The sequence below is a fragment of the Abrus precatorius genome, unplaced genomic scaffold, assembly GCF_003935025.1.
Source record: "Abrus precatorius isolate BTA unplaced genomic scaffold, Abrus_2018 Scaffold10, whole genome shotgun sequence".
NCBI lineage: Eukaryota > Viridiplantae > Streptophyta > Magnoliopsida > Fabales > Fabaceae > Abrus > Abrus precatorius.
This window is the reverse complement of record NW_020874292.1, coordinates 18183194-18195418: the sequence shown is the minus strand read 5'-3', so window position 1 is coordinate 18195418 and position 12225 is coordinate 18183194.

Genomic DNA, 12225 nt, shown 5'->3' with positions numbered 1-12225 from the left:
GGTTAAAACACTTCATTATAGCCATCATTTTATTACTTGATTCCTTATTATTCATATCATTCCAAATTTATTTTGTATGCCTAGTGAGCAAGTGTCTAATACGGTGATGAGAAAGAACATGTTTCGTTGCCTTAGATAGAAGTATCAAAAGTGATTAAATTGAATATATTTCTATGAATATGAATGTTATTTTGATTTCCATTGAAACTCTAAGGCTCAATTCCAAATGAAATTTACATTCCAACTAAAACTAGTATTCACTACTAGAAAAGCGCTTAATATAGACAGATTTTACAGACGGGGTAAAATCCGTCTGTATTACAGACGGCTTTACAGACGGATTTGTGAAATAATTTTTTTTTTTCTGAAAAATCCATCTGTAAATCCGTCTGTAATACAGACGGATTTTACCCCGTCTGTAAAATCTATCTGTATTTAGCCCGCCTTTTGGCGCCAAACGTTATAGACAGTAATTATAGACGGATTTTTCCGTCTGTAATTTGAAAATAGGACGAAATATTATAGCGGGAAATTACAGACGAATTTTCTCGTCTGTAAATATGGCAGTTTTAGCCGACCTTTCAGGTGGCACATTACAGACGGATTTTTCCTTCTGTAAATGGGATTGACGCATTTACAGACGGAAAAATCCGTCTGTAATGTGCCTCCTGAAACGCACCGTTTCATTAAACCCATTATAGACGGATTTTCCCGTCTGTAATGACTGAAACCCATTAAAACCGCGTCTCCTCTTCCCCTCCCCATTATCAGAACCCTCTCTCTCTCTCGCTCCCCCTCTCTCTCTCTCTAAGAACTCAGTGTTTTGGCCATTGCGAGTTATTGGAGCAACCATTTGAAAGTTTTTTTGCATCATTGTATTCCTGGTACGATACTCTAACTTTTAATCGGTTTAGTTTTTTAATTTTTTATGTTTTTTAGAGACTTAAAATTTCTAAGATAGAGTTGTAGGATTGGAGATTGTATGACTAGGGGGAAGGGCGTAGAGGTCCTTCTCCGAACCTGATTATTGTGTGCTGTGGGATTATTTGTGTTTGTGGAGTTTGTAGAATATGCATGTTGTGGAGTTATAAGGGGATGTGCTCTAGAACGGTTTAGGAGTGTGATGTGTTTGTGTTTGATGTATCGAATAATTTATTGTTATATAATTTATTAGTTGATTTTAGGTGAAATTTTCATTTTTGTAAAAAAATAGTAAACAAATGTAAGGAAATTAACATGTATTAGGGGAGATTCTGCCCTAATATATAATTTCATATTTGAGATTGTAGTTTATTTCTAATTGCAGGAGAAGTCGTTGAAGAGGCCACCTACTACTGGAGAGTTGTTTAGAGAGACACACACTCGCAGGCAGGACAAAAACCTGTGGGTTGATACACGATCTCAGGCCACATATGTAAGTCATAGTTATTGATAATATATGTTATTATTAGCGACTTATTAAATAGTTCTCCAAACTAATATCTAATTATCTGAACTGAACTGTAGGATGACTATATTCAAAGGCTTGAGGAAACATCTTCTCAGAATCCAGAGTCAGTAGATGAGGATGCTATGTGGTCACAGACAGTGAGTGGCCTTTATAAAGGTCGCATTTATGGCATGGGGGGCCGCTTTGCAGACTCCATGTCCCCTGCATTTGTCACTGGAGATTCCCCTTCTCTTGCACCTGAGGATGTGGAGGACATGGTCCGCACTCAGGTCCATGCCCTCAATGAAGAACTCCAGAAGCAGAATGAGGAGATGTGGAAGAGCAAAGAAAGTGCATGGAAGAAGAAGTGGGCAAAGAAAATGGAGAAGAAGATAGAAAAGAAGGTGGCGTCGAGAATGCAAAGGGAGGTCCAGCAGCAGATGACGCAGCAGCATATGCAAATGTAGCAGATGCATGCTTATTTTGAGCTCATGAGAGCAAGCAGCTTCACACCTCTTCCTCCTCCTCCACTAGCTCCAGCACCACCGGTTTTCACCTCCATGCATCATTCCTCTACTGACTCCTCTTCTACTGATGATGATGCTCCTTCAGATTTTGACCATATAGATTATTCCTGATGAAGACTTGTATTTTATTTTTAAATTTATTTATTTAGATGCTTTTTTTTCTTCCTTTGTAACAACATTTAAATTTTATATTTTATAAATCATTTTGGAATGTTTAGATGCCGAATCTATAGTTTCTATTTTGTTTATAAATTGTGATAATCAAGAACAGCAGGAAATAACTATATATATACAAATAAAAAAATATCAATTATAGTAAAATATATCACCGACGGATTACAGACGAATTTTTCCGTCTGTAATTTATAGATAGATTTTTTCGTCTGTAACTTACACACAGATTTTACCGTCTGTAACTTACAGATAGATTTTTCCGTCTGTAACTTACAGACGGATTTGAAAATCCGTCTATAATTATTTACCGACGAGGATATTACAGACGGTTTATATCCGTCTGTAAATCCGTCTGTAATAGAAAAAACCGTCTGTAATGCTCTAAAAATCTGTCTGTATAAACAGACTTTTTAGTAGTGATTATTCATCTAAGACAAAACCTTAAGTAGCAGAATATTAATGGAAAGTAGAGGCTAGTAATACTTACTGTGGTTCAAAACGTTGGGGGTGAATCATAGCAAGGAACTTCACACTTGTTCTATCATTTCAAGTCTTTGTTAACCTCAAAACTCTAGAAATAATAAGGAAAACATTTCTCAAAACTGAGGAAAAAAGGAAGTGAAATAGTAGTTTTTTGTTCTTATGCATTTAATCAAGACATTGGAAAGAGGGAACTTGTAAAGATGATAGCTCTTTGTGATCCAATGTCCATTGTGGATCAATTGGGTTTTAAAAACATTTGTTCTACTTTGCAAGGTTAACGGCTTTATTCACTTTATGATTATCTTAATCTTTTCAAATTACATGATATGTTTGCATAATAATTTCAAATTTCTAATATTGTACGACCTTTATTTAAGGGAAATTGTTGTAATATCATTAAAATTAAAATTGTGAAGGTTTTTGAAGAAGGAAAATAAAATAAAATGAAGTATCCCTAATAGAATCAAGATTTACACTATAAGAAAAGTATAAATTAGTGACCTAAGAAAATTAGTTGTTGATTGCAATTAAATTAGCAGCCGATGATTATTATAATAATTAAGGGGTGTATATTAGTTTAGGATTTTATAGAATTTTAAAAGATTTTTTTTAAGTAAAAAAGTTTGTTGATATTTAATCAGAATTTTATGTCGCTTAAAAACAATTAAGTGGTATTAAATCTGAATTTTTAAGATTTTTTAAAGAGTCTATTAAAATCTATTGGTATTCATTTTAGACTTCTTACAACTTAAAAATAATTCATTGGTATTAAAAATATATAAGAATTTTAAAGATTGTTGTATTAGAAGAATTTTGAAGGATTTTTTAGTAGTATCTATAAATACCAAATTTATAAAATAATCTCATCCAAACCTATCAGATTTTGGAGGATTGTTTGAAGTGACTTTTCAAGTGTTTCAAGAATTTTTAGGTAAGTTTTTCATCTCTTTTTTTTTCTATGCTCCTGTCTTCTTTACTTTTTTTTTTTCTCTACTAATAATACTGCATTACTGCTCGTATATAATATTGTAATATTGTTTCTATTCCATTCTCCTATTCAGTAAAAACGTAAATGACAGTATCATTGACTTGCTCTATTTAGTTGAGTTTGTTTCTCAAATATATATAACACAGAAAACGCTTGAAATTTTAACTTTTAAGTAACAATGTTTTTATAACACGTGTCAAGAAAAGAGAAAGGTGAAAGCTAAAATTGATATCATGATCTTTACAATCAATTGTAGATCTTCAAATAGTTAATTAGCACCTTTAACTGGTGAGTTTAAGATATTTGTCTATAGCATATAGTATTTTTTAAATAAATAAATGGATGTTTAAATATTTAAAATATAGAAATAATAATGTATACCCTATATATATATAACAGTTAAGCCTTTTATGGGGCTATAGTATTATTTTTAATTATATAGGTACCTAGGTGAGATATAAATTTAATAAGTATTCTTATCGTAATCGTCGTGGAAAGATATCACAAAATGTATTAGCTGCTTGTAATTTTGATTTGGAGTTCATGTACATTCTTAGTAGGTAGGACGGTTCGGCTCATGATTTTAAACTACTAAATGATGCTATAATAAGGAGGAATGGATTTAAAGTGGCTTAAGGTAAGTGCTTATTTTTTAAATAATAATAATAATAATTATTATTATTATTGTTGTTGTTGTTGTTATTGTTATTATTATTATAATATTATATATATTACATATGTAATTAGGTAAATATTTTTTGGTGAATTGTTGATTTCCTAACCAACGCCTATTTTTAACTCCATTTCAAGGTATAAGATATCATACACAAGATTTTGCAGGTCAGGATAATAACCTTAAAAATGAGAAAGAATTGTTCAATCTTTGTCATGCATCTTTAAGGAATGAGATCGAGAGAATATTTGGTATTTTTAAATCAAGGTTCATAAATTTTAAGTTAGCACTTCCATTTTTATTTAAGATACAAATAGAACTTGTGTTAGCATGTGCAACACTACATAATTTTTTTCGCAAAGAATGTCGTTTTAATGAATTTTCAATTATACCGATGAATGAATCTTCATCTTTAATATTACCAGTTAATGAAGATCATAATTTTGAGAATATTATTCAAACCCAGGAGCAAGAGTGAGAAGACGCTAATGCTTAGAGGACTAGTATAACTATGAATATGTGGATAAATGCTATTTTAGAGGACATGATATTATGAAAAATTATTATTATTATTTATCCAGACATTATTATTTTTTATTATTTTTGTCTTTGACTCTTTTTAAATTTGAATGTATGAAAAAATGTTGAATTCTTTATGTAAAAAATTGACAAAATTCTACAAAGTCCACAAAGTCTCGCAGAATCTATTAAAATCTTGACTTAAAAGTCTTGCAGAATATATTAAAATCTTGATTTTAAAGTCTTGCAGAATCGTACAAAATCTTAAAATTCATGAAAATCCTGCAAAGTCTTTTAAAATTTGCAGGATATTTTTCAACTAAAAAAGTCCTTTATATTCCTAAACCAATACACTCCCGTAAAAATAAAAGAAAAAAATTAACGAGCAAGTTTTTTTTTTATCAAAATATAAATATAAATATAAGTAAATCTTCAAATTAGTTACGATCATGCATATTAATCTTTGTTCAGTGTTTTGTGAGAAATTTTTGCAGAAGAACAAGCACAGTTGACATCGCATTTGCAAATTTAAGGTATATTCATAATCGTTTCTTGGTTTTCTGGCAATGTTTGGACATTCGCGCTCTCTCATTCTCTCTATTCACTGAAACGCACTTGTATTATTGATGTTGAACAGTTACAAAGGTTCGTCCTCCATACTTGCTTCAAAGTAGTGGAACTTTGTTTAATCCAGTAGGATAGTGTTATTGTGTTTGTTTGAACATGAAATTAGTTTTTATTTTGTAAAAGTTGACCATTGCTGCATGAGAAAGAGCATGAAATTAGGACACTGGAATGATATAATGCAAGTTATAATTTGCAAATGTAGTGAAAACCAAATAGGAAAAAAAATCAGCATTTATTTGATCACAGTATATTAAATTTTTTTCAGAAAATATAATTTGAAATAAAAACAATGGAGATTGATCCTTACAGTTCAAGTTACCAGAAAAAAAAAATCTATATCAGAGCTTTCTTTTTCTAATTTTGATTTTGTTTGGCTTGAAGATTTTGCAAACAGAAAATTTACAATTTTATCTTTCAGTGAGAATGATGCACAAAACATCTCTTTTTCATAATTTTAGTAATATTTGTTTCTCTTCAAATAGGAAAAAGAAATGGGTTAAGGAGTAGATGCATGAGACACAAGTTTTACTAAAATTGAGAATTTATTTTTTTTACAAAAATTACTAAATACCAATTACGAATATGAAGAACTTCAACCCAATAAAATATTTGATTTTAAGCTCTTACTCATACAATCATTAGGCATTAATTCTGATTAACCAAAGAATGGTAATAAGTGTCATTGATGGTAATAATGGTTGATTGTAATGCAGGTAATTAATGTGAAAATGCATTTGATTGTTGTGAACATTGAGTTTTTGAAATGAAGTCTCATGTTTTGTTGTGTCTTTTTGCCATTCCAATATAAATAGAATAGAGGGAACATGTTGTTATATATGTTGTTCTGAGAATTGAAATAAGTTTATGTATTGAACAAGATATTGTTGTTTGTTTTGCCCCTGTAATGTATATTTCCTCTGTGTATGAATGAAATTGATGTTGCCTTATAGAATGTTATGAATGTATGGTTATTATTAGTGATTAAACTTTGTAGGGTATGATTTGAAATCTAAAATTGAGTAAAACCATTTTTCCCATTTGAGATTGAAAATAATGATTTAATAAATCATTATTGTCAATCTCAAATTGTCAAAGTTGGACAATTTGTGAACAAACTTATTCATTCGTTGGTTAGCATTTGCTTCTCATAATGTTGTATTTAATACTTAACAAAATTTGAGTTTGAAGCATTTCTCATTGTCTCTTGGTTCATGCTTGATTGAGGTAAATCATCTCATATTCAAGTTGTGTACTAGGAGACTAATGCGAAATGTTGCCCAAATTTTGTCAAGTAAAAAATACAACATTTAAGTAGCAATTGTTAATTAAGGTTGGAAAAAATTTATTCTCAAATGGGATAAGGCCCTACCATGTGAGAGTTAATAAGACATTCACATTTATAATGATCGTAACTGTAGTTGGAGTAAATATGGACCGAAGTTGGATGGTAGCTGATCGTTTAAGTGAAGAATACGAAGACGGAGTCAAAGAGTTTATTAGATTTGCGATTAAGCATGCAACTAATGTCAACCTTATTCCTTGTCCTTGTTGGTGTTGTTTGAATATGTTACAAGTAAATGCGGAAGAATTGGAAGAACATTTAATGTGCAATGGGATAGATGAAAAATATACTTATTGGACAAAGTACAGTGAGATACAAGGTGGAAGTACATCAACTAACATGGAATCAGGTGTCAATTACTCAGAGACATTTAGAACAAATTCCTAATGTTGTTGAAGAAGATCTTAGAGATTGTCCAAAGATGTTTGAGAGGCTGAAATATGATGCAGAAACACCATTGTATAATGGATGTACAAAGTTCACAAGATTGAGTTCTGTTTTAAAGCTATATAACTTAAAAGCCTCGAATGGATGGACTGATAAGAGCTTCACAGACTTGCTAAGTTTATTACATGAGATGCTACTGGATGATAATGTGCTACCAAAGAGAACATGTGATGCTAAACAAGTACTTGCTTCCATTGGATTGACCTATGAAAAGATACATGTTTGTCCTAATGACTGCATTTTGTTCTGAAATGAGTATGCATCACTAAGAAAATGTCCAAAGTGTAACGTATTATGATACCTAAAGAAAGAATCAACACTTGCGAAGGTCATGTGGTATTTTTCAGTAATACCCAGGTTAAGATGGCTATTCGTAGTGTAGAAAATGCAAAGCAGATGACTTAGCATGCTGAAGGCAGAATTAGAGATGGAAACCTTAGGCATCCAGCAAATTCTCCGCAGTGAAAAAAATTTGATGATGACCATGAAAAGTTTGCAACTGAAACAAGGAATATATGTTTTGCATTAGCAACTGATGGATAAATCTCCATGGCATGCAAAGTACCACCCATAGTACATGGCTCATGATCTTAATAATGTATAACTTACCTCCATGGCTTTTAATATATGATTCTTTCTTTGTTAATCTCTGGTCCTAAACAACCTGGAAATGACATTGATGTGTACTTGTCTCTTTTAATTAAAGATTTGAAGTTGTTGTGGGATAATGAGATAGAAGTATATGATGGATTTAGAGATGAAAATTTCACGGTCAAGGCAATGTTGTATGGAACAATTAATAACTTTCCTACATATGAAAATCTTTCTGGTTACAACATCAAAGGTCAATATGCATGTCCAATATGTGAGGAAAAAACAAATTATATAAGACTAAAGCATTGTCACAAAAATGTTTTCATGGGCCATCGTAGGTGGTTGTCAAAAATTCATCCTTTCAGAAAAATGAAAAAAACTCTTAATGGAAGTTATGAAGAACAACGATGTCCTTATTTGAAGAGTGGAGAAGAAATATTTGATGGACTTAAACATATAAGAAAAACATTCAGAAAACTTTTTGCTAAACAAATTCCAACTACAGGTTGGAAGAAGATGTCAATTTTCTTTCAGTTACCATATTGGAAATATTTATACATAAGACACTTTGTTGATGTTATGCATGTTGGAAAAAATGTTTGTGAAAATGTGATTGGTACATTATTAAACATCGTGGAAAAAAAGAAAGATGAGATCAATGCAAGACTTGACTTGGTGAAGCTAAGAATACGATCCGATTTGGCTCCAATGAAGAAGGGAAAGCTAACTTTTTTACCGCCAACAGCATGTACCCTGTCTAGAAATGAGAAATGTGGTTTATGTGAGACTCTTTATTCAGTTAAGGTTCCAGAGGGGTATTCATCAAACATTAAAAGTCTTGTATCATTGAAGGACCTAAAGTTAAAAGGAATGAAGTCTCATGATTGCTATATCTTAATGGAGAATTTAATTCCTGTTGCTATATGGTCTATTCTACCCAAAAAGGTTCGCGTGGCAATTACTAAGTTATGTTTCTTTTTCAAGGCAATATGTAGCAAATTGATTGATCCTGGAAGATTACCATGTTTGCAAAACCAAATAGCTGAAACTTTATGTGAACTCGAAATGTATTTTTTACCGTCATTCTTTGATATCATGGTTCATTTGACCATTCACTTGGTGGAAGAGACAAAATTGTGTGACCCTGCATATATGCAATGGATGTATCCCGTTGAAAGATATATGAAGATTTTAAAAAGGTATGTTAAGAATAGAAGTAGACCAAAGTGTTGTATTGCTGAACAGTATTTAGTGGAAGAAGCAGTTGAATTTTGCAATGAATACCTTCAAATGTAGAATCATGTGGTATTCCAAAGTCATGTCACACAGGAAGGACTTTAGGGGAAGGTAGCAGTGGTTGTTAACAAATAGAGGTCCCTAGACTGCAATGGGAACAAGCACACTTGTATTTATTACAAAACACCCCTAAAATTGAACCATATATAACTATGCACAAAGATATGCTGAAGCGTAGAAATCCTAGCAGAGGTGAGAATTGGATAACAAAATAACATAACCAGCGATTCATTGGATGACTATAAGAACATATAGGTGAACAATTGATACAGAAGAATAATTCTGTTTCAGAAATGATTCGATGGTTGTCAAAAGGTCCTTCTATTGATGCTTTTTCATACACTTCTTACGTAGTCAATGGGTTCACATTTTACACAAAAGAGCATGACTACCAAAGCACAATGCGAATAGTGGGGCCACTCTTGTTGCTGAATCATTACATATCTCTAGTGCAAAGAATAGAAATCCAATATATGCGAATATGTCTTACTTTGGAGTCATTGAACACATATGGGAGTTGGATTACACTAATTTTCGTGTAGCATGTTTGGATGCAAGTGGGTGAACAACAATAGTGGTGTTCGAATTGACAATATAGGCTTTATAAGGGTTGATTTTAAAAAGGTTGGTTACAAAGATGATTCGTTTATCCTTGTATCACAGGCTCAACAAGTGTTCTACGTCCCAGATCCTGTTGACAAGTCATGGTCAATTGTCCTAATGTCTACTAAGATAAATGTTTTCACCGATGGAGAATTAACGAAAGAAGAAGTTAATGTGACGGACGATCCTTTGAGAAGTGTTGAACACATGTCAATTGTAGATACATTAACAGATGACGAGGATTTTTATGCAAGACATGATCAAGAAGAGGGTATTTGGTTAAATCTATCATTTCATTCAATAAAAGGTCATAGGATACTTAGTAAGGCTCCTAAAAAAAGAAAAAGGTGCATCTATTACTAAATTTGAATTGATTATATTTTGTTTTTATGATTTTCCTTTATCCTTGAATGTAATTATTTAATGTTAACCTTTATGTTTTTTCTTATAGAGATGACTTCTTCAGATAACATGGACAGGAGTCTCCCTCATCACTCTGCTACAAAAGCTACCAAACTGAAGTCCATTAGCAAATCAAGGAAGTTAGGACAAAAGCTACAAGTAAATTGTCACCATCAATGAATATTATTGATATTCAAATATCTATTATGCTAATATTAGTAACACTTGTATGTCTCATCATTTATATTTGCATATAGATTGGCTGGAATGTAAAAGGTCAATCGATTGACCCTAACAGATAAAAATTTGCACATTTCATTGGATTTGTTACTAGACGTACAGTGTCAATCAGTTATTTTGATTGGAAAAAAGTCTCCAGTAATGTTAAAGAACACATTTGGTACCAAGTTAAGGTACACAAGTATATTTTCAGTAATTTTATATTGCTTTACGGTTTATGTGGTATCTGATATGTTTTTTGTTTCCATTGTAGCAAACTTTTGAGGTGGAATCTATTCACAAAGATATTGTTCTTTCATTAGCTGGATGGGACCTTCGTGCATTTCGCACACGGATGAGGAAATATATCTTCGACAAAGATGGAAATTGTGTTCCCTATCTTCCGGAGAAGTATGAAAGATTCATCACAGTCACTGATCACTGAATGAATTTTGTCAACCAAAGTTGATCACCGTTAACTGCTTTCTTTCGTCCAGATTCTGAGAGCGGTTCACTCATAACCGCTCTCCAAAGTACTGAATAAATGAGAGTGGTTACACTATTAACCACTCTCTTTGGTTCAGCTTCTGAGAACGGTTCACTCATAACCGCTCTCCAAAGTACTAAATAAATAAGAGCGGTTACGCGATTAACCGCTTTCTTTAGTGAATTTTTTAGAGCAGTTAACCACGTAACCGCTCTCCAAAATATATATTTGAGAGCGGTTAAATAACCGCTCTCCAAAAATCAAAACATCGCATAGCGTGAGATTTTATAGTACTTAAAACCGCTCTCTATATTCAACCGGAACCGCTCCAACATTTCATTTCTGGCGTAATGAATATTTCTTACGATGAAATCCCTCAGTTCAGTAGTATGATAGAAAAGTCTAATTCCTAAAGTTTATTTTATATCAAAATAAAAGAGAAAGAAACTAAATACTGTTAGGATGAAATCACTTATAATGTAAGTTTAATTTCATATCAAAATATGAATAAGACTTTAAAAAGAAAACTATGATGGATATCAAATACCTATGTCAATTTTCTGAAAGCATCAACTTACATATGTTGCCATGGAGGAATAAACAAGTTACATAAACTTTGAAATAATGGTTTAACATGGGGGAGAGAGAGAGAGGGGGGGGGGGTTGGTTGTTGCGGGTGGTAAATGTGAAAATTGATGTATGACAGAAAAAAAATGGACGCATTTGGAGGAAGTTAATGTGATAAAAAGGAAAGTTGTGGAGTGATGAATGATGAACGCACTCCCACGCTGAAACTTGCAATTACTCCGCCCCTTTGGTGACCAACTTGTACCAGCAGCCACCCTGCCAGAGAGAGAAAGAGGTGCCACTGAATCATCCATCAGTCATCACACGCAAATACCGTGTCTTTACATTCAAACCCAACCCTTCTTAATAACTATTCCAATATCAAACTCCAAACAAACAATCCAACTTGCACACATTACTCCTCCTCATCACTCCCCTCTGCAACTTTGTCCTACCATGCCTCTCATTTATTTCTACCCCTCTTTCCATTAACGCCCATATCTGTCTTCTTTTTCTCCTCTTCGCCCAAAACATTTTACAATTCATGAAATGATCTTGTCTTGTATGATAAATATATAATTTTAACCTGTTGTTAATTTGTTGGAGTTTCATTTGTACTCCTTCCTATAATATTTTTATTTTTTATGATAATAGTAACAATTGCTACGTGGATTTTGTACTTACATCTTTATTGTCTCAAAATAATTTTAACTAAAATTCAAAATTAGAAGGAAAAAAAAATTGTTTCGACCAATTTTAATTAAACTTGTTCGACCAGTTTTTCAACATTTTGATTGTGTGGCCTTCAGAATTTAATCATAATGCACCAATGCAGTATATAGCGTAAT